The sequence below is a fragment of the Haliotis asinina genome, chromosome 9 (assembly GCF_037392515.1).
Source record: "Haliotis asinina isolate JCU_RB_2024 chromosome 9, JCU_Hal_asi_v2, whole genome shotgun sequence".
In the NCBI taxonomy this organism is placed as follows: domain Eukaryota; kingdom Metazoa; phylum Mollusca; class Gastropoda; order Lepetellida; family Haliotidae; genus Haliotis; species Haliotis asinina.
Genome location: NC_090288.1, coordinates 28,398,121 through 28,423,327, shown reverse-complemented (window position 1 = coordinate 28,423,327; position 25,207 = coordinate 28,398,121). Strand labels below are relative to the sequence as shown.

At 37.3% G+C, this 25,207-nt stretch overlaps 1 protein-coding gene across 1 annotated transcript in view; it reads left to right on the top strand.

The window, feature by feature from the left end:
* Positions 1 to 25,207, top strand: part of LOC137295796 (integrator complex subunit 13-like) — a 500,051-nt gene that overhangs the window by 212,350 nt on the left and 262,494 nt on the right. The window lies entirely within an intron of this gene.

The window sequence follows — 25,207 nt, the reverse complement described above, 5'->3', positions numbered from 1 at the left end:
GGTATGTGTTGTTTCCTTGTCTCCAGTGAGGCATTAGGGGGCAAAAAGAGGGACTGCCTGGGACCAGGATGTTGAGACTAAGGGGCATACATGTTTCTCTGCAGCATGGTATAATAGACTAGTTCTATGAAAGACCATTTGTCATGGGCAAGCAGACTCATACGCATGCATACCAATAAGTGCAATAAACATAGTATAACATGGTTGCTAATATAATATCCTCTCTATATATCCTGTATACCTGTTAGTACTCACCTGAGACCCGTGAAGGTCCCGGGGTAGAATAGGCCTTCAGCAACCCATGCTTGCCATAAAAGGCGACTCAGCTTGTCGTAAGAGGCGACTAACGGGATCGGGTGGTCAGGCTCGCTGACTTGGTTGACGCATGTCATCAGTTCCCAATTGCGCACATCGATGCTCATGTTGTTGATCACTGGATTGTCTGGTCCAGACTCGATTATTTATAGACCGCCGCCATATAGCTGGAATATTGCTGAGTGCGGCGTAAAACTAAACTCACTCACTGACTCACTAGTACTCACCTGACAAAGGGGCTAGGAAAAGCCCAGACACATTGTGTATACAATAAGGAAGAAGCTGACAGCCAACATATTTTGTCTTATACCAGGAACTCATACTCATGCTCAGGAACCATACTCAGCATAAAAAATACCATCCACATCAAAAGTCACTTGGAACCATCATGTGAATTGGTATCTTTAGTACTATTTTCCTCAATTCTGTGCTTTTATATTTAATATTTAAACTGAAACTTTCTGTCATATTTTGAGTCAACTTGAACAGGGGTTCCTTTCATGAAGCAAACTTTACTAAGGTTAACCTTAACTCCCATTCTTTAACATTGCACCAAGGCTACCTAAGGGACTTATGATCACTCTACTGAACTGTGAAAGGAAGGTCTGGTTTTTGTGTTATATTTTGCAGTTCGACTGCAGTACCACAGCAAAGGACGTGAAAAATGGGTTTTAATTTCTTCCCATTTTATGGAACACTACAGTAATCAGTTTGATGAGTGAACATGTGCACCACTGGGCTATCTTAGCACCCATCTAATTACATGAAGAATTATTCTATAAAACAAGAGTGTTCTTCTCATCTTCTTGAATTATTTGAACATATTGACATTAGTTGTGAGGCAAATAGGATCAATGGCAAACAAGGCTGCAATATTTACATATATTTGACATGAGAGTTGATCCCTTCATCACCTAATCGAATGTAAGGGCTGTATTTCCATCTTATCATTGCACAAGTTTGATTCAGGAATCAATGTTTGGAGATGGCATCAGTTTGGCATTGAATGACTGGATTTGATGTCTACAAGCCTCCGCATTGACGGAAGTCATCCTCTGTCAACAAGGGTTCCACAATGTGATTACTGAAGCTGATTGTCTGGATATGATAGCTTACACTGTTAATGGTAAATCCTTCAAGGAGAAAAGCAGGATATGTACCACTCTGTTTTTGTTTGGGATAATCTGATCTGTCCAAAATATTTAAATTTGCACTTGACATATGAGAATAACTTTTTTTGGAAAAATAATTTTTTCAGATATCCCCATCAAAAGTGGCATCATGTAGCTCAACAGGCAAAGATCCCAACATTAGAATCATGCATCTCACTTCAGATTTTCTTTCTTCATTCCCAGAGTTTGTATTTCATCCTGCTTGAACAACACAAATAAATCTACTAAGTCTACATTTGTTGTTATAAAGAACTGGCTCAGAATGACTGCTCCCAAACACTTGTGGTCTAATGAACGTCTAATGGATTCTCACTTGTACTCAGCTCAATTTCAGGCGGCTGGACTAGCAGAAATCAGTTATAAAACATCACAACCAATGTAAACAAAATTGTGCTGTGGGTCTGCTATCTAAATGTAGATGGCACGGGTTTAGATAAAGAGTGACAGTAAAGCGCTGAATGTAGATGATCAAAATCATCATTGTCATCATCATCGTTGTTGTCATCATCATCATCACTTTCAAGATAAATAATAATAGGTAGTGGTGGTGATGATGACGACGATGACGATGATGATGATGATGATGATAATGATGATGATGAAGCTGGGTATTGATACCTGGTGTCAGTCACATCCCGGCATTGGCAACATCTATTTCCATAACAGTAGTCTTATTAGAAGAACTTCTGTGTGTTATTACGATATGTACTATATAAATTTACTGTATCTATAGAGTTCTTGTTCTATTTCTCAAAAATCCAATTGAAATAAATGTCAATTCCTCTAATTTATTCTTCAAAAATGCTGAAGTCTGAAGATTGACATTTTGTTTGACCTCCACATCCATCCAATCTAGTGTGAGACACTCTCACTGCCCAACTCTCTCAACCATGTGCCTCTCAGTCACCCATGTGCTTCCCAGATACCCATCAAAAGTTACCCGACTTATCTTAGCCAAGGTAACTGAATCACCTCATAAGTCCCTCTCTCTATCACTTCATAAATCAATCAATCAATCTCTCTTTCTCTCTGTGTGATATTGTCACATGGCTATACCCAAACATTCTCATTCTTACTTTATAACTCCTATGCACATTTTTATACGTACATTAACTCACACTTTCATAATTTGATACTAACACTCAAAAACCTACACACTTAGCATACCAACTTAGTACACATATCATTTGCACTCAATACACTCACTCATGCTACCTAAATGCAACAACTCTAGACATTCATACCAACTTATACACAAACAAAATTAACCTGTTACCTGCACACTACAGTATCTACATATCTATCTATCTCATCTCACAAAGCAAAGTAGAATATTTTCTTCATTCAGAGAAATGAGCATGATATTCGGCTAGACAGTATGAATATTTTCTGTGTAGTCCAAGATAGTCCATAAACTATCCTGTTTCATGTGGGAGCTATACAGACATATTTGCAACAAATTCTCATCATCGTTACAACTTTAAGCTTCATAAATCTTATGTACAAGGATGCATACACAAGACAGTATAGTTATATGTGGGATTAAATGACAGTTTAGGGTCAATTTTCACTGTACGTCTCCCGAGTCTGTCTTCGGCTTTCATTATCTTGTTCTGCATCTACCTCCATGATGCTGCAACATCATCGACAGTGTTATAGCTGGGAAAGATACACACTAATCTGATTCTGAGGCAAGGGCATTTAGAGTATGAATTGTATGGTACAACCTTTGTGAGTAGAGCACAGACAGGTATAGATCAGCGGTCTGATGGATGTCTGGATGTCTACTGCTTTTTTAAGATTGTTTTGTAAAGGAGGTTTCAGACATTGTATGAATCATGTGAAATCAATGGTTTTATCTTCAAAAAGTCCTTCCCTGATAAGTGAAAGTCAGTAAATGTTTTACATATTTGTATATGGGCATTTACAGCAACAATGTCACTGTTACTATTTTCACTAAAGTACTGGCAAATCACATGAGAAAACATAATAGTTGTTTTATTAGTAAATTAAACATGGTGCCCCCAGTATAATGACAGATAACTATTCATGAAGTGAAATCCTTTATGCCAAAACATACACTTTTATGGACTAAGTTTATTTGCTCAAGCTTGAACTTGAGCTATTGTTCTGAATATGTTATATCCTGAAACCTTTATCCCTGATGCATCAATGTCTATGAATGTTCATCTTTGCCCTATGATATAGTTAATCTACTCATGTTTTATCACATTGGGGGTGACAGTGTATGATATATTATTTGTATCCAGTGAACATTTTTCATGAGAAAACCGGCAATTCACATGTGAAAATGTGTGAGGGTTTAATGGTTATTTTGTGACTCCATTCATTATTATGCACCCAGCACAATGAGAGATAAACATTTATATATATTTCTTGTGATCATTTATCGCAGAACTTTTTTTATGGAACAAGTTTCTGCCTGATAAGACTTAGCTTTGTACACAACATAGCTAAGCCCTGACACCTCCCTCCTGGTGGAGGCGGTGAGATTTTAGTTACAGGCATCTGGTTCACCAAACATTAGTACAACCATGTTGGAAGAAAGGATGTGTTAAGCTTATTTGCCTTTCAATACATGTTCTTGCTTTCTTTGATTTTGATTGTGATTGGTCAGTCAGTGGGGTTCATCACTTCACCATCTTTCACAACAATGGAACATGACATCATCAGTTGCATATGACATGATAAACTGATACTATGTTATCATTTGAACAATGCATTTTGAAGGGTGATATCTAAGTTTGTGTATTTTCTTGGTGTATATATTGACTTGTAAGGCTGTATTTATAGTGTAGTGAATAGAGGGTCTGCTCGGAAAGTGGGAATTCTGTGGTTGAATTCTGTCTTTGTCAAACTTAAAGATGGTATGTGTTGTTTCCTTGTCTCCAGTGAGGCATTAGGGGGCAAAAAGAGGGACTGCCTGGGACCAGGATGTTGAGACTAAGGGGCATACATGTTTCTCTGCAGCATGGTATAATAGACTAGTTCTATGAAATGACCATTTGTCATTGGCAAGCAGACTCATACGCATGCATACCAATAAGTGCAATAAACATAGTATAACATGGTCGCTAATATAATATCCTCTCTATATATCCTGTATACCTGTTAGTACTCACCTGAGACCCGTGAAGGTCCCGGGGTAGAATAGGCCTTCAGCAACCCATGCTTGCCATAAAAGGCGACTCAGCTTGTCGTAAGAGGCGACTAACGGGATCGGGTGGTCAGACTCGCTGACTTGGTTGACGCATGTCATCAGTTCCCAATTGCGCACATCGATGCTCATGTTGTTGATCACTGGATTGTCTGGTCCAGACTCGATTATTTACAGACCGCCGCCATATAGCTGGAATATTGCTGAGTGCGGCGTAAAACTAAACTCACTCACTGACTCACTAGTACTCACCTGACAAAGGGGCTAGGAAAAGCCCAGACACGTTGTGTATACAATAAGGAAGAAGCTGACAGCCAACATATTTTGTCTTATACCAGGAACTCATACTCATGCTCAGGAACCATACTCAGCATAAAAAATACCATCCACATCAAAAGTCACTTGGAACCATCATGTGAATTGGTATCTTTAGTACTATTTTCCTCAATTCTGTGCTTTTATATTTAATATTTAAACTGAAACTTTCTGTCATATTTTGAGTCAACTTGAACAGGGGTTCCTTTCATGAAGCAAACTTTACTAAGGTTAACCTTAACTCCCATTCTTTAACATTGCACCAAGGCTACCTAAGGGACTTATGATCACTCTACTGAATTGTGAAAGGAAGGTCTGGTTTTTGTGTTATATTTTGCAGTTCGACTGCAGTACCACAGCAAAGGACGTGAAAAATGGGTTTTAATTTCTTCCCATTTTATGGAACACTACAGTAATCAGTTTGATGAGTGAACACGTGCACCACTGGGCTATCTTAGCACCCATCTAATTACATGAAGCATTATTCTATAAAACAAGAGTGTTCTTCTCATCTTCTTGAATCATTTGAACATATTGACATTAGTTGTGAGGCAAATAGGATCAATGGCAAACAAGGTTGCAATATTTACATATATTTGACATGAGAGTTGATCCCTTCATCACCTAATCGAATGTAAGGGCTGTATTTCCATCTTATCATTGCACAAGTTTGATTCAGGAATCAATGTTTGGAGATGGCATCAGTTTGGCATTGAATGACTGGATTTGATGTCTACAAGCCTCCGCATTGACGGAAGTCATCCTCTGTCAACAAGGGTTCCACAATGTGATTACTGAAGCTGATTGTCTGGATATGATAGTTTACACTGTTAATGGTAAATCCTTCAAGGAGAAAAGCAGGATATGTACCACTCTGTTTTTGTTTGGGATAATCTGATCTGTCCAAAATATTTAAATTTGCACTTGACATATGAGAATAACTTTTTTTGGGAAAAATAATTTTTTCAGATATCCCCATCAAAAGTGGCATCATGTAGCTCAACAGGCATAGATCCCAACATTAGAATCATGCATCTCACTTCAGATTTTCTTTCTTCATTCCCAGAGTTTGTATTTCATCCTGCTTGAACAACACAAATAAATCTACTAAGTCTACATTTGTTGTTATAAAGAACTGGCTCAGAATGACTGCTCCCAAACACTTGTGGTCTAATGAACGTCTAATGGATTCTCGCTTGTACTCAGCTCAATTTCAGGCGGCTGGACTAGCAGAAATCAGTTATAAAACATCACAACCAATGTAAACAAAATTGTCCAGTGAACTGTCAATATGTTCAGGGGTTTATCTTGCCCTACAAAAACAAAGGGTCCAGCAGGTGCTGAAATACTAATTTCAAAGGTCCATACTAGAAATCTAAGGGCTTTGTAATGTCATCATATAGTGCTGTGAACTGTATTTTAAGCCCGACCAATTTCAATACTTGTTGCACAGATTTTTGTCCTTAGAAAACCTAAATGGATGAGGGAAGAAAAAGAAAAATAACCAGTCAAAGAAAAGCCTTTTTAACTCTTTCGGTTTGTCTGTATCAACTAAAAATATGTTGAGTGAGCAAAGGTTTCATATTGATTTCAAAGGTATTTCACTTATATCACATTAACATACAGATTTCCTTTTCTCAGTGGGGAAAATTATTTGTTACTTTTTTTCCTATACTTGATAAAATACAACCAGGGGATCTGAAAAAAAAATTCAATTGGTCTAGCCTTAACATAATTATGTTATCAACAGGATTATATATTTGTTCCTGAGAATTTTGTTTAATGAATACACTGGTTGATCCCTCAGGACACAATCTCAATTTTATCTGGGTCCATTATTTATGTCTGTAAGTACTGAATGCATATTTCTACATTGATTAAAACCCTGGGACGACAATACAATAAATAGTCACCACTGTAGAAAAAGCTACAAATTATAAAAAAACTTGTTTGAGCATGAAAGCAGCAACTTTTAAAGGGGAAAAAATGAGAGGGAACAGATGTGAAAGCATAAGAAGTGATGCCCTACTTGTGAGGACAATTCATTACCATCTTGAGCACCATACTCGTAGGGTATAAATTCAGGCACATCTCCAATCTCTTCTTGCCATGTCCCTCTGTCGTCATAGCTAACACTTCACAACTTGATGGTTGGAAAAAAGGCAATTGGACGTAGGAGTGCCGCCATCCCTGGAGACATGATCTTTAAAATTAGCTGCGTGCTGGAAATGTTTGAAAACCATGCATGCCGTGATCAATTGTTAAGGACACAGTCGGTTCTGTTACAAGCACTAGCACACGTTATCTTCCTCGTAAACGGATATGACCATGGCTAGTCATGTTTACCTACATATTCTTGGTTATTCTAAGTATTGTAGGTACAGACTTGAACAGTTCACTTGCATATGAGAAAATTAACATTTTGGAATCTGTTCATGTCCTCTGTTTGATGTTGAAACATTGGAACATTTCTTATCAGTAACTTTTATATGCTGAATAATATATTTCTTAAGAAATATGATATTATCATTTTTCTATGTTTGTTTTATTTTCAATATTTCTTTTTTCAGTTTGTTGAATATTTTTATCACTTAAATTCCTATCAAACAGAATTTCATAAGTAAAAAAATCTTTTTTAGTTTGTGTTGCATATGTTATATTTGGGATTACACTTTCTTAGCAATGGGATGGGACTCAAAAAAGTGCTAGAATTTGTTCAACATACGTTATAGTTTCTGTCACTATGAAATATATACTGGAGGTTTGTTGTGATGATAATTTTTGTAACCTTAATCAATTGAAATTTAATAAATTCATTCATGTATTCTTGAGCATTGACTTTAGGACATAAAGGCAACTCATCTGCACACATTCTGTTTTGTTTCTTTGTCACATAACATGCATTCTTGAACCAATCTTAGCATTGTGGAAAATCACGTCTGTCCACAATTGTCAGAACAAAGTGGACAAAATATTGACACATCAACATAGGATTGATTTCCCAGAAGGGTACGATGTGTGAAGCCCATTTCTGGTGTGTCCTGCTGTGATACTGCAGAAAACTGAAAAAATGTTGTCGACGGACTCCAAATATACTGGACAAAGTAAGTTAGGGATATTTCTATTTTTATGACTGATATTTTATTAGTGTGTCAGTGAACCAATACATCATTATCCATAATTTCATAATTTAATTTACACATATCCCTAACTATTTTTGTCCTGTATATATTACAAACACAAGATGTGTAGAGAACACGTTTCAACAAGCTGACATTTTCCAACTACGCTTACTGAATTCTTCAGACATTTTAATGTGCTTGTTTGTCATGTCTTGGTGGAAAGGATATGCGGGAAAATGATCACAAGTCATAAAAATCCATCAAAACTAACTATATGTAGCATAAAAATTATCAAATGTAAATATCCAGAAATGATTAATTTTTGTTTTATTACACTTATAGCAATATTTCAATATCACTTCATGCATTGTACCCATATGCGTAATTGAACCCGGACATTCATCATGACGAGTGGCTGCTTCAACCACTCAACTACCCACTGCCCCTCCAAGAAACAGCTGAGCACTATGACCAAGAACGAGAAAGGACAATGACCTATAATATCACTGTCAAAATCAAAATAAGGTATGGTTGTTATTTTTCTTGCATGTTTCCCCTCAATACTGGAGAACAGCAATCTTGCCTATTTGACCAGTACAGATAAGAGCTTGTCAGTGATTGGTTGATCAAGTGAGAGAAGACCTCTGTTGATGTCAGATGTGAGTTGATTGGTCAAGAGGCCCATTTGTCAATAGGTTTTTGATGGCCAAGGAATTGGTCAATTATTGCAAACTTGTTTGATCTGAATTGTTTCCAATGATGTCGTATCTTTTTCCACTTACTTGTGAGACAGTCCTTTATGCTATCTCATCTCAGTCAATTGACTGAAGGAAGGTAATGTACTATTCTAGGACAATACAGTCATTAATTACTAGCGATTATTAGTCTACTTTGACTGTTTACTAACGTGTCTTAGATCAATTTGCTGACTTTGTAAGTAGTTTTGACTGTGATAGTCGTCCATTATAGGCAGCTTTTGGTCAGTGGTGTTGTTATTTGTTTTGTCACATGTCTTGGGGCAATTTTGTCCAAAAAATACAAACACCTAGAGGTAGCATAGAGGTTAAAGAGTCTGCTTATAATGCTGAACACCTGGGTTCAGTGTGTGAAGCCAATTTGTGGTGTTCCCCTTCAAGATATCCTGAGAATATTGCCCAAAAGCGTCTTGTAACTAAACGCACTTACTCACTACAATGATAGCATCCAGTATCTATTCTCCCACCTGAGGAAGGCAGGGTGTCCTGGTGGCCAAGTAGTTAAAGTCGTTGATCACGCTGAAGACCCATGTTCACTTCCCTACATGGGTGGCACGTGTGAAACCCATTTCTGGTGCCCCTGTTGTGAGATTGCTGGAATTTTGCTAAAAGCAGCATAAAACTACACTCATTCACTGTTCCACAGTAGCCTTGGTCTTTCTTTGCAAACAAGTAGGAAACAATGAAATTTTGAGCATTGTATTTTCATATGTAAGCTGAAATTTCTCTTTCCTCTAAATGATGTATGACATGTTGCTATATTTCTAAAAATTGATAATGATACATTCCACTTAGAATGAAACATCTGCTTGAAACCAAAGTGATTCCTATTTCCATTAGAAACCTGATGAATTGAATGATCGACTGACATTGATTGTTTTACGACAGTAGATGCCCTCAGCTAATATTTATCATCTTCCAAGTTTCTTTTGATGACAGTCACATAACTTTGTGGCCATCAGCTTCTAAAACCAGATACTATTTTCCCTGCAGCCTGTGACAAGCTGTGGATTGTCATCAAATTCCGTTGGACTTTCTTGTAAAAGGTGGGTCATTTCCTGTCCTGAAGCACATCATACGTTTCTTGATTGAAATTTGTCTCAGGCAAGCATCCATTTCAGAGATGATTTGTTAGAAAGTGTGCACATGGATTTTTGTAAATGAAATTAAAATACCATGCAGATACTAAAGGGCCTCAGTGTCTTAGTGCTTGTTTGTGTATCGTTCTGAAAGCATTCTGCTCTTTGTATTGAAACTGATAATACTTTACAGGTCTGTGGAAAAAGTCTGCCAATATTTTGCCTTTTGTTTACGCAACAAATATTTGGTAACTTTCTCTAATATTAATGATAATGATGTGTCCATGTATACAGCGCCAAAGTACAGACTAGGTATGGTCATAACACTCACAGTGATCATAGTGAATTTAACAGCGCATTATTATCTGATTATTATTACCCTGGATAACCCAAGCTGTCTCTTAGGCACTGGAAGGTTATAGTCACATGACTTTATCCTGAAAGTGCATGTGTGCACATACAGTAGAACACGGATATAACGAACTCCAAGGGACCAAGGGAATTAGTTCGCTATATCCGTTGTTCGTTATTCACGTTTGACTGCCATATTGGCTTATAGAGATGAAGAGACACGTGTATATATACATGAGCTACATATTTTTATTCTTAATAATGGAACTGAGTGTTGATTTCGGAATGTCAAAGTCGAGAGCGATGTTTGTCTGCGATCTTACTCCTGATTCTACAGCCTGGATTATCTGAAGCTTTGTGTCAAAGGTGATAGCTTTACGTTTGCCTTCCATAGCGACGAGAGCGAACTGAAGATCTGTGTATCAGTCAAGCTTTTAAACATGATGTGTTTCTTTTGTTAATTAATTAATGACTATCAAACAATGTTGGGAAAGGTTTTACCCAGAGGACACCCAACAGATCCATGTTACTTTGACTGTTGATTCATCATCATCATCACAGAACATAGAAGCCTGTCTTCAGGCTGCCTCACAGATTAGCAAACAGACTTACTGTCTAAAATGGACTTAACACATTGAACCTTTGGCTTGATTGGCTAATGCTTTAAGCAGTGTGCTACCCAATCACTTCCAAACCAACTTGAACAAGTAACAAACATGTTAGAACAATTACTGAATTTATACAATCTGAAGACAATCAGAAGACTGAGTTTCAATTACTCACATGGGGACCATGTGTGAAGCATGTTTCCCTTGCTGTGATATTGCTGGAAGCTTGCTAAAGGCAGCATAAAACTAAACTCACTCACTAACAATATCATTGGGTATGGGCACAGGATTTCCAGTTGTGTTATTTTCTCCTTTCACCCAAGTATCATTTGATAATGTCTGATTAAACCATCTAATCTTGGTCACATCGATTTCAATACTGGTTATGTTTGAGCGACTTGCACGTGCAACTGTGATGTCCGTCTATCAAGTTTCTTCCAGTTAACATGTCATCAAAGGTTCCTGTGAATTTGACAGTGAAACATTTTTCTCCCCGAGACAAACTTCGTGACGTATTAGTAGTGTACATCAGCTGCAAATCAACTTGCAATTTATTCACGTGAATACTGTGCTCTACACCTCATTCACATCACGTCGATACTGCAAGTCTCACTTGTAACTATCTCTTGTAACTTACCCAGCCTGTGTCTGTTGCCCTTCTTGTGGTGTAATTATACTCCTCAAAGAACATGTTAGTGACAGTTATGTCTGGACTAAGTGGATGCAATTGATCAAGATGTTTTGATATGACCATGTTAAATATTAAAGTTCTGACACTTTCCTTAATTTTGATTAGTCAGAGCATAACTGATATATCATACCCTACTGTCCAAAGTATAGTATTCCCAGAAATTATTGAGAATCATGTTGCGTAATGTAACTCATTACATTACGTTTATTAACTTCTGGCGTTTTACTTACATAAACATGTTAAAACATCATCCTTTTACAGTCTACAGTTTAAACGTTTTTCCTTTTGTGCATCTTTCATCAACGGCGAGGGAATTCCACGTTTTTTCACCCAATTAAGTCTCTGTAATTCCTGCCTAACTGTTTCATTGCATACCTGAGGACATCCTCTGCTAATCATTTCATTTCTGATGTTCTCAACACTTTTCATTTTGCCCCTACTCACAATCTGCCCAAGTCTTCGGCGATCCACAACACTGAATTTCCTAGGCCGACCTGCCCCTGCTTTGTGCTCTATCCCGGTTCCTGTTTGAATATTCTTCAAAGTTCTGTATACTGTAGACTAACACTTTAGCATAGTGCTTAGTGCATAGTGAAAGCCCTTTTTCCAATCTTAGCATCATTAGAAAAAAAACAAAGATTTTCTCAATAATTTCTGGGAACACTGTAATTGATATTATATTTCCATAAAAATGGATTTGGTGAAGTACATGGTATTTCAAAAAGTGTACATAATTGATTATGATTATCGGGATAAAGCTCCTTACAATTACAATTGTAGATTAAAATCAGATGGTCTCGTGTGACTCTGGTACTCTTAGACCTTTGTATGTTAAGTATAAATATCGACATAATGTTGAAATTTATTGCTTTAAAAATCAGTAATATTAATTACCTTCTCGCAAAGACTTATATACATGTTTATACACCTCGAAAATTGATGGATATGTCAATTTGTGGCTCAGTAAGAGAAATGTGAAATTGTAAATGGGACTTACATGATGAGTCCTCATGTTCATGGCTCTGGTATGAGTGCCCCTGCGAGGCAAAATTGGTCCAAACTTTATCCAGAGATATATCCAGACTGCATTGCTGATTAAGAAATATCTCCCAGTTGGCAAGGAAACGGAATTATTTTCCTTCAAACAATCACTAGACCACTGATAGCAGATGTTCTATACTGGCACTGCAGTACTGTTAAAGTATGTTCTGGTCAATCCATTTCCAGCTATTGGTAGAGTGTTGCATGGACTATTCACCAAGATAATGTAGTTGTCATGATTTGACCAACAAGATGAAGTATCTCGTAAACAACATAGGTCAGGGTTTTACATTCAATTGCTTCCATATCCACATAGGTGATAAAACTCCAAGACTGGTTCGGCGCCACTAATTCCTGATAATTTTGTTCTTGTCACCTTGGATGATGGAGTTTGCAAAAAATTTGTTGTATGACCCACGTCACCTTGCTCCTTATTAGTAATTACTGTGCGATACAGTATTGTCTCATCCTGATGCCTTGCCCCCTTTCTGAGCCCAAACTTGATGAGGAAATGGCGTTATCTCACACTGCTCCAAACACCTTTGCCATTTAATCTTTTGTAATTGATAGGACTTTAACATTAACGTTCCAGTGGTTACTTGAGAAATTAGATTATATTAAACAAAGCTTTTATGAAAGGACCTAGAGTTAAAAGATTTTTCATCATGTTTTATTCAATTTCAGACTTATTTACAAAAGCCTGAAATATCTCTAGTTGTCATGTAAAGGTCACATGCAACCAAAAAATCAAACATAATTAAAACACAGTTATCACGTGTTCATGGTATATAGAAAAAATTGGTGATTGTGAAAAAAATAAAGAAACAGAATTATAAACATATAATCGCAAATCAGAAGTGCAATATTTTGTGCTTAGATTTACTGGTTCATTTGCCGATACGCTTAGCCGGCTCTTTGTTTATGGTTTGTAAGCCCAATAGGTATTAATTTCAAATTGTAAATGGTCAGTAATTGAAGTTGTGGATTGCATATTGTCATCAGCAGACAGGCAGGCAGACATATAGGTGTCAATAAAGCAGATATTGAGTTTTCTCTGTGACAGAGTCTGCTTGTGCTAAGCAGTCTCTGTCACAGAGAAAGCTCAGTGTCTGATTTATTCACACCTATATGTCTGTCTGCCTCTCTGCTAAAGACAACATGCAATACACAGCTTCAATCATTGACCACGTGCAATTTGAACTTCACACCTATCAGACTATACGACATAAAGAAAATAAGTTGATTTATGACTCTTGCACCTGAGTCCCGTGTCTGCCACATTATGTAATTCGCCACGTGTGATACACATGACATGTTTTTATGTCTGTGGGTTGCAAAGAAACTACATTCATTTTTTTCGGATGACTGGATCTGACGGAAACTGGTGCAAACTCTTGTCAGTTTCAAGTCCTGCTTTGTACTTGGTCGAATGACAGATTCCAGCCACGCAGTAGTTTACCGTCTCTACTGACATGATTTTTTTTAATGAATCCAGCGCAAATTCAGAGAACATGTATTTTCCAAACCCAACATCTCTATATACGTTCTTCATGGATAACGACTTCTTTTAGTGTATATGATTTTGTTTGACAACAGTATATGAATCCATACTGAAATGATGCATCAAGTACACAAAAAGAAGCTGTTATCCATAAAGAATCTTATTTTCTTGTCACTGGCTATACTTCTAAAATGCCCATCAAACAGGACCCGTGAAGGTCCCGGGGTAGAATAGGCCTTCAGCAACCCATGCTTGCCATAAAAGGCGACTCAGCTTGTCGTAAGAGGCGACTAACGGGATCGGGTGGTCAGGCTCGCTGACTTGGTTGACACATGTCATCGGTTCCCAATTGCGCAGATCGATGCTCATGTTGTTGATCACTGGATTGTCTGGTCCAGACTCGATTATTTACAGACCGCCGCCATATAGCTGGAATATTGCTGAGTGCGGCGTAAAACTAAACTCACTCACTCACTCACCCATCAAACAGATTGTCTTTCTGTACACACAATGAATCCTCAGCATATCAGCAAATATAACAGCCAATCAGAAGCCGTCGTTACACTTGAGTGCATATCCACCCGCTATGACTGGGTTCGGTCCGGCTTCGTTTCGGGGGAAGTAAGCCCAAGTACAAAATATTGCACTTTTGAATCGCGATTGTACGCTTATAATTGTGTTTATTTGTTTTTTTAAAAGCAGCAATGTATATTATATGTCATGAATAAGTGATAAATGTGTTTTAATTATGTTTGATTTTTGGGTTGCATGTGACCTTTAAGCTGAAGAATCATAAAAAAAATCTACTTTAAAAACATGTCTTTCAGGGTTAAAAGGTCAATTTCATTATTATAAGGAACATAATTCAGAGTACAGTGGAAGCTGTCTAAACCAGCGCTCATTGGGACTGAAGAAATAATCCAGTTTAGACAATGTGCCAGATTGTACAGCTGATGATAAATGTACAAGGCACAGACAGGATTGAGATTTTAAGCCAGTGTTGACAACTTGCTGGATTGGACAGATGCCGGTTTTCACAGCTTCCAATGTATATTCTTACTTCTTCACCTGATATACTCCAAACATTGTTGACATCCATAAATTCCTACCTTTCATGTTTATCATGCTGAATGCCATCCACAATTGAAGTGAACAGAAAATGTCAAACTTGTTTATCTGTTTAATGTTTTCTCATTTTCACAATACAAACACTGTCCTAACCTAAAAACAATTGATTTGTTTGCAAATGACCAGTAATTTAAGATTTATGGCAATGATTAAATTTTGTTGTTAATAAAATGGAGGCTGATTTCTTATTTTTCGGAACATATAGAGGAGAGGCCTCATAGGTGTGTTGCATGTTTGTAGTCCATTTTAGTTTTGGCAATAAAAGACGTTTAAATCTATGACAGTATTCAACGAGCAGACAGAATATGTTTGATGAATGGTGTGTTTACGAGGACAGGTTTAAAATACTACCTAACCCACTAACAAAGAAACATAAATCACACATGACACTGGAAGTCTGGAATGAAAACAGCATCAGCATTAAAAAGGGAAATACATAAAAGTGTCGGCAAGATCGTAATCACGGGAATTGCTTCCCCATCTAACTTTCGCTTTAATGTGACAAAACTTCCTTATCCAATTACAACATTTACAACTGTTTTTGAAAAAATGTTATCAAACTTTGACCACATTAGATAAATAGATCCAGCCACATCTATTTGCTGGCAATGTAGATGTAGGTGACTGATGCTTTAGTTAAATTGTTTTTTCTAAATCAGATATTTTTGTTTTCAATCCAATTTGACTTTTCTTCACTGAATGGGTTTGTCTGATGTCGTCTCAGAAATGAATCAAGAAAAAAAATTATGAGTCAACTCTTATAAAAAAAAAACATCTTTTGCTCAATCTCCCAATTTACATTTATTGATGCTACAAACTGGAAATACACTGTTAGGAAGACAACTTATCTTTATAATCAATTACTGCTTGTGAACATGTGATTGCCAATTATTTCATAGTACTTATTGGATGTCTTGTAAGTAATACTTTTGAATGAAACAAATATATTTGATGCTCAGCTTGGTTTATTTTCATTTGTTATGTCACAAATTCCAGTATCAGCTGCGGGGGAATAAAACAGCGTATATGATGAACTGTCAGATATATATTGTTTCATGTTATTTTCTTTGATGGTTGGATGCAATACATTTCAAATCTTTGTTTGACATGAGGTTTTTCTTTTACAACTACCCAGCGTTTGTAGCTTCTGCGTCAGCAGGATAGAACATGCTCACTATTTCACGAAGACGTTCATCATCACTTATTTTCAGTGATCCACTCTTATTATTTTCTTCACAATTTCACCTTTTATGGCCAATGGGACCTATTTCTGGATAACAGGGGCTGTTTATTCTCTGGCGTTGACATTTAAAGCAAAACACTTTGATGCATAACTGATCTATTTTTGTCAAAGATGTTTACTACGTTAAACAGTGCTGTTTATTTACGGGAGACACTAAAGAGAAAAGCTAACATGCGACAAAGAAATTGTGTTATGTGCATCCCAAGGGAAAAGATTATGGTGATCCTGGGGTTTTGGTGAGGGACTTTCAACATTGTGTGAATCAGATTCCCACTAACTTCAGTATTGATTAGCTGTTTAAAAATAAGATCCACTGACATTTTAAGAGAGAAAACTAACACAAATACAAAATGGCAACCAAATAGGTTAACGTGAAGATAGTGTAGTGTTCAGATGATGTTATGTAATCAGTGTGAACAATGCATGACGTCATGTCGTAGTTTTCTTGACAATGAGTAAGTATGTCTTAAGTACTAACAGGGGGAAAATGTGCATGTACAAATTTGAAAGTTATTGTGTATAATAATTTTACATTTTGGTACAATAAACTGTGGTTATAATAGACAAACTCTTAATTAACTGATATAACAGACTTCCTTTTTTGTCCTGGTCACTTGTTGCATATTAAATACATATGACGAAATTTGTGGTCTGTTGAAGTTTGTTAGAGCTGAAGTTTACTACACATATTTCTAAATATTATTTGGGGCATCTCCATCTTTCAAAATGAGTTCAACGTTGACACACTGCAGTGTCACTGTGTTTCACTGTCAACATCTTGGGGTTGGGTGAATTGAGTCTGGGCACAAATCCCTTGTGAACTAACAACATCTCTTAATTAACCGTTGTACTTGATTGGAGATGGTTACACGTAATTAGTTTTATCTGATATGGTTTTTATGAAATTGTCTAGGTGCTCCACCAGGATGATAGTCATGTTGGGATTTTCCTATTTTGACATATAGGTTTTGATTGATTTTCAATTCCAAATGTAACTTTGTTCAAATCTATTTCACAGAAGAAAGAGTGAATGAGAACAAGATCAGTGTCTGTCCCCTGGGGTATGTAAATGACGCAGTGTTATGAGGTGGGACGTGGATTATTTCATTAAAGACCCACTGAACCAGAGCGAATAAGGTTTCACCACAGTGGTCTAATTATGAAACCAAGGCTGCACGTTGGTATGATGGACATAGGGACTGAGCTACAGTCATCTTCTGCCTAAACATTTGGACATTAAGAAGGATGGATGCCATTCACAAAATATCCCTGATGTTTCTTGTCTGACTGTAATATTGTATCCCAGCAGTGCAGGATTTTTTTTTTCAGATTTTCTAATGGCTGGATGGAATAGTGACTGATCCAATTTTTGCCTGTTTCTGTGTTTTTCACCTAGATATTTAATCATGTCATGTAAAAATATGTCTACAGGCATGTATCAGGCAATTTGTTTTGGTTAAGTCAGACAGACTGTAAAGCTTCATATTTAGACAGTATTGAGGGCCCCTGGTCTGTACCAATGACAATAAATACACACACATTTAATTTATTTGAATGCATAAACTAATACCAATCGTTATTATTATTTGTAAAATCTGAAAATTTTCCAAGGCAAAAACATGCTAATACCTATTTACTTAAAATTGCAGACTGCTGCCTTAAACAGCTAACTAGCAAACCTTACAGCAGCAAACATCAGCTTCCTTCTATTCTTCACTCCAGTTGTAGTAATTAGTTAGTTATATACATGTAGTTATATTTGTTGACAGAAATGACTGCTCATACCTTTGTCCAGCATGAACAAATACAATTCAAATAATGCATGTATGAAAATTGTCATCGGCACCACCTTCAAAGCCATAAGCATGTGCCTCCTTCCTCGGTCACAACAAATACAGGAAAGAAGTCTTGCAATAGTGTCTTCCAGCTAAGCCAGCAGCAGTTAGAAATACATTCCTCCTGTCCTGTGAGGGACATTTATCACTTATAAAGACCTTCTCAATAACCACACTGTTCTATCTTTACAAGCTGCATGTCAAGTCTAATCGTTCTCCTTAAAAACACCCTGCTTCCCTTGGGCCAGGACATGTTTCTGGAGTGATGTTGTTGCACATAAAGATGAAAGGTGATTTAGAATGTATAACACTGCACTTTGGCTTGGATTGTAACAAGATGGTGGGTGAAAGAAGCCATTGTACCACACGCTGGAGGCTTTAAATTCTATAGGCCATGAATGAAATCGCAGACCTATTTTGTTTCAATCAGACCAATAAAATCAAAACAGACTTCACTGTACACAGTTTCACAGTATTTCACAAAATCAATGAGTGAAGCTTATGGCATAATGAAGTTTTTATTTGTTAAAGACTGGTGTTGACATTCCTATGCACAAAGCACTGAAAACACCAGGAAGTCAAACTGTAAGTTATCGTTACATGAACAACAATGATTCCCACACATTAATAAAGAAACAAAACAAATGGGAAAGATTCTAGTTGCAAAAAAGAAGACAGATAAATTGCTGAAGGCCACAAAAGCCTGCACATATTTGAAACTGCTGGCCTCATAAAATAACGACTGGGCCTTGGGGCTGGCGATTATTATTAAAAAACGCTGGATTGGTTACATACTGGAATTCAAGGGATTGGTTGCCACGGAGTCAGTATACTATGTCTCAGTTTGGTACTCCAATTAAACCTGTGGCATTGTATCCCAGGATATATCTCTATGAAACATGTATTTGATTGGACTAAAGCAAGCTGATGTGTTCATTAAAAAACACATGCTTGAAAGTTGGTATAGAAGTACCAAAATCTTGAATTTTGTTTTACAAAACCATTTCAACTGATATTGGGAAAGAAATACACAGAGTGCTCATAAACATTTTTAAAGTTTGACTTTGGAAGCTGAACTGTGCCAATGAAGCGATAAAAACCAATATGGTTTTATCCATGCCGACCCGTGAAGGTCCCGGGGTAGAATAGGCCTTCAGCAACCCATGCTTGCCTTAAAGGGCGACTATGCTTGTCGTAAGAGGCGACTAATGATTTTAATTGCACCAATATGTTTTTATCCATGCCATGTGATTTTAATTGCGCCAATATGGTTTTATCAGTGCCATATGATTTTAATTGCACCAATATGATTTTATCCATGCCAACCCGTGAAGGTCCCGGGGTAGAATAGGCCTTCAGCAACCCATGCTTGCCTTAAAGGGCAACTATGCTTGTCGTATGAGGCGACTAACGATTTTAATTGCACCAATATGTTTTTATCCATGCCATGTGATTTTAATGGCACCAATATGGTTTTATCTATGCCATGTGATTTTAATGGCACCAATCTGGTTTTATTCATGCCAGTGTCGGTTGAAATGAAATGTTTTTAACGTCAGATTCAAGACTCTGGTACTTTTGTGTTTATTAATCTGCTTACTTTAGTCGAGTCAAATAGAGACACACCCTGGGATACCATGGTGATTCAATGTTTCAACATGACTACCAAACTCAGACACAGTATACTGACTCCGTGACAACCAATACCCAAATGCTAAGCACGAGACTGGGAAACATGAAGCAACACCTTTTAACATATTGTTTTAGGTACAACACAGAGATACCATGGTATTAGACATCTAAAACTTATATATCTTCACTCACTCCAGCGTGTGGTACAATGGTTTCTCTGACACCATTCTGTTGTTCATGGGTTTCACCAAAGTGGTAATTGTCTAAGACCTGCAAAGACTCGGCTTTCTACCTCAGAAGAATGACACATCACGATATAACTGGAATGTCCAAAGTTAAAGTTTGCAACAACACTCGAGGAACATGTCCTGGCCCACAAGAAGCAAAGTGTTTTTGAGGATAACAATTAGACGTGCACTGAATCATTTGCATACCCTAAGGGGACAGACTCTGATCTTGTTGTCATTCATTCATTCTTCTGTGAAATAGATTTGAACAAATCAATCAAAACCTATATGTCGAAATCCATTTTTATGGAAATATAATATCAATTACTTTGGACAGCTCTGACTAATCAAAATTAAGGAAAGTGTCAGAACTTTAATACTGTATTTAACATGGTCATATCAAAACATCTTGATCAATTGCATCCACTTAGTCCAGACATAACTGTCACTAACATGTTCTTTGAGGAGTATAATTACACCACAAGAAGGGCGACAGACAGGCTGGGTAAGTTACAAGAGATAGTTACAAGTGAGACTTGCAGTATCGACGTGATGTGAATGAGGTGTAGAGCACAGTATTCACATGAATAAATTGCAAGTTGATTTGCAGCTGATGTACACCACTGATACGTCACGAAGTTTGTCTCGGGGAGAAAAATGTTTCACTGTCAAATTCACAGGAACCTTTGATGACATGTTAACTAGAAGAAACTTGATAGACGGACCATCACAGTTGCATGTGCAAGTCGCTCAAACATAACCAGTATTGAAATTGATGTGACCAAGATTAGGTTTAATCAGATATTAGAAAATGATACTTGGGTGAAAGGAGAAAATAACACAACTGGAAATCCTGTGCCCATACCCAATGTTATTGTTAGTGAGTGAGTTTAGTTTTATGTTGCCTTTAGCAAGCTTCCAGCAATATCACAGCAAGGGAAACATGCTTCACATATGGTCCCCATGTGGGTAGTTGAAACTCAGTCTTCTGATTGTCTTCAGATTGTATAAATTCAGTGATTGTTCTAACATGTTTGTTACTTGTTTGAGTTGGTTTGAAAGTGATTGGGTAGCACACTGCTTAAAGCATTAGCCATTCAAGCCAAAGGTTCAATTTGTTAAAGGTCACATGCAACCAAAAAATCAAACATAATTAAAACACATTTATCACTTATTCGTGACATATAGTATACATTGCTGTTTTTAAAAAAACAAACAAAACACAGTTATAAGCGTACAATCGCGATTCAAAAGTGCAATATTTTGTACTTGAGCTTACTTCCCCCGAAATGAAGCCCTTGCGAGACCGAACCCAGTCATAGCGGGTGGATATGTACTCAAGTGTAACGACGGCTTCCGATTGGCTGTTTCATTTGCTGATATGCTGAGGGTTCATTGTGTGTACAGAAAGATAATCTGTTTGATGCGTATTTTAGAAATATAGCCAGTCACAAGAAAGTAAGATTCTTTATGGATAACAACTTCTTTTGGTGTACTTGATGCATCATTTCAGTATGGATTCATATAGTGTTGTCAAACAAAATCATATACACTAAAAGAAGTCGTTATCCATGAAGAATGTATATAGAGATGTTGGGTTTGGAAAATACATGTTCTCGGAATTTGCGCTCGATCCATTAAAAAAAATCATGTCAGTAGAGATGGTAAACTTACATAATGTGGCAGACACGGGACTCGGGTGCACGAGTCATAAATCAACTTATTTTCTTTATGTCGTATAGTCTGATAGGTGTTAAGTTCAAATTGCACGTGGTCAATGATTGAAGTTGTGTATTGCATGTTGTCTTTAGCAGACAGGCAGCCATACATATAGGTGTGAATAAACCAGACACTGAGCTTTCTCTGTGACAGAGACTGCTTACCACAATTAACAAGTTGTTTTACTTAACGAGTAGATTATTTACTTATTTGTGTACACAACCAAGATTAGACTACTGCTCACGACCTCAGACACTGGGCATGCATACTGTTTCAAGCTCTGTGAACCTATTCACTGTGCATGCGTTATGGACGCAGCGCAGCACAGCTGTTGAAACCAGTTTTTAGTGAAACGTTTGAACTCTGTTTTTCAACTTTATAGGTTGAATTGGCATTTTTTATGATTTGTTTCAGGAAGTGCATACCGAAAGGCACTAGAATCTGCAAAGTTGTGTTTTAGGTTGCATGTGACCTTTAACCCTCTAGGAACCAACACTGCTTCTAGTTATCCAAAAATTTTGAAACACTTTACAAACACTGGTACAGTTTTGGTCAAAGGAAGACAAGGATGTGTCGACGATTGTTTACGATATTTTGTTTGTATCACCTGTGATACAGTGGGAATTCGCGTTTTGAGCAAATGGTGTATCACCTGTGAAACACAGTGGAACTTAGCCTTAAATGCCACAGACCTATTTAATAACAAGAAAAACACAGGTAAAAGATTGATTTTGTTTATAATGTTATCATTTGTTGTGGAATGAACACAAACATTTTCACTCTTTAAACACTGAGCAGTTTGAAAAAGAAAACAATTTTTGGGATGAAATTTGAACTGTAAATCACTTCACGTGACACACTATAGACCCGGAAACACAAACAAGTTCTTTGGATGAATTAAAAGAGTCTTAGAACATTGAAACAGGGTGTTTGGGTCAATTAGAGGCAGTCAAATTACTTGCACAGGTGGACCTGTGCAAAACAGTTCCTCTCTTTGACGAAGCATACTTACTCCTTGTATTCATAACACATAACATCTGCTCATCCTCACTGTCCCAGAGTAAAGGATTCCTCTCTTGTTAAGCTGGTCTACCAAATTGAGAGAAGTGAACAGGTCTGCAAAGACCTTGTAGTTAAGATCTTCAGGAACAGCGGAGTCGTACGCATCACCACTTCACAAGTCATGCCAATCGGGTAAACATTCTTCCTCATTCACTGAGGCTCCTTGGTAAACCTCAAACTCATACTACATTCAGGAAGCCCCAGCTCAGCCCCACATGTACTGTTTACAGAAGACTTCGCTTTAAAAGGGATCATAACTTCATCCACAGCACAATGATCCTCTTGTGGAATCTCTTTACGTCTCTCTTTTAAGCACTTCAGCTTCACAGCTTGTCACACTCATATTCAGCTGTGACGCTATTGTTATCTGTCTTATGAAGGGAGGAAAGAAGCTTCTGAAACCTGTTTCTTGACATGAGATCTGCTACCAGTGGATATCTGGTTTCCAAAGCCCAATATGCCTGCATTGAATGGGGAACAACTGAACTCATACGCAGATATATTCTAATCAGCATGGAAATTTCTCTTGATGTTGTATTTACAGAGATGCCCTCTTCATGTTACGAGTAAAGATTGGTTTGAAGAATGAGGCTGTCAATCACTGTATCAGTGATCAGTAAAATATTCAATGGATTCCTTGACACGTCCCTCTCTGGGATGTTCTTCAACACTTCCTTTAAAGGTAGAGTCTAGAGGAAAGAATTCTCTATATTCCCCCAAACGGGGTATCTAACATCTGAGAAATTAGCTCATTTTCCTCTGTTGCCTACCCGTGAAGGTCCCGGGGTAGAATAGGCCTTCAGCAACCTATGCTTGCCATAAAAGGTGACTATATGCTTGTCGTAAGAGGCGACTAACGATTTTAATTGCACCAATATGGTTTTATCCATGCCATGTGATTTTAATTGCACCAATATGGTTTTATCAGTGCCATATGATTTTAATTGCACCAATTTGGTTTTATCCATGCCGACCACATGTCATCGGTTCCCCATTGTGCAGATCGATGCTCATGTTGCTGATCACTGGATTGTCTGGTCCAGACTCGATTATTTACAGACCGTCGCCATATAGCTGGAATATTGCGACATAAAAACTAAACTCACTCACTCACTCACTCCTCTGTTGCCTTTTGTTCCTGTGCTGCTTTGTATTGCTCTTGAAGATTAGCAAATGGGATGTCATCATCAGCGTCAGAGTCAGCTGTCCTCCTTATCTTAGCTGACGGAAGGTCTTCATTGCCAGATGAATCACCAATAGCCAACGTCAGTGTAGTATGAAGCTTCCGGTTCTTCATAACCTCTCTGTTCTTCTTTGGGGTGACATCAACCTCATCTTCAGACTCACTTTCAGATGTTGGAACATACTAATCAGAGGATGTTTCATAGCTGCTGTTACTTAGTTCTCCTTTGAGAATATTCTCCATTCACTGTAGAAAATACTAATTTATTTCCCTTGCACAAATTGTTCTGTATCAAGTCATTAAATAACAATTTATCAGTGTCAGTTGGTATTGGAAGATCACATAAGCAAATAAATCTTGGATTCATCAAATATCCAGAATGTATCATGAGTGATACACAAAAAACATAGCCTGTCCCATTGTATCACCGGTGATGCATATAAAATGTTATTGACTTATATGACACAACATGCAGTTATTCCATCAAAATAATTACGTCTGCTCATTTAGAAAACTAATGAAGAATGAAAATAATACTTCACACACAAATTAAAGCTACCTTTTACTGGATGGAGAAGGATAGACTTCACACCTTTTTTGGCACCATGGGCACATGTCAAGATGACCAAACTGGAAAGTACCAACTTTTATAAAAAAAATTAGGACAGGACAACAAAACAAAATATGATATGAAAAAATATCAATTTGTGAAACTACGGAAATATTTGTTGACATCTCATATGCTTATTTGGCTAGTTCATGTGAACTTAGGTTCAGTGTATCTCTGGTGATACTTTGGTTAATAGAGGGTTAAGTCCATTTTAGGCAGTAAGTCTGTTTGCTAATCTGTGAGGCAGCCTGAAGACAGGCTTCTATGTTCTGTGATGATGATGATGAATCAACAGTCAAAGTAACATGGATCTGTTGGGTGTCTTCTGGATAAAACCTTTCCCAATATGTGCACACATGCACTTTCAGGCCATCATTAGACACAAGGTTAACAAGACATCCTGACAAAGTCTCTTTTTCCGGACCCAGGTGATATTGAAT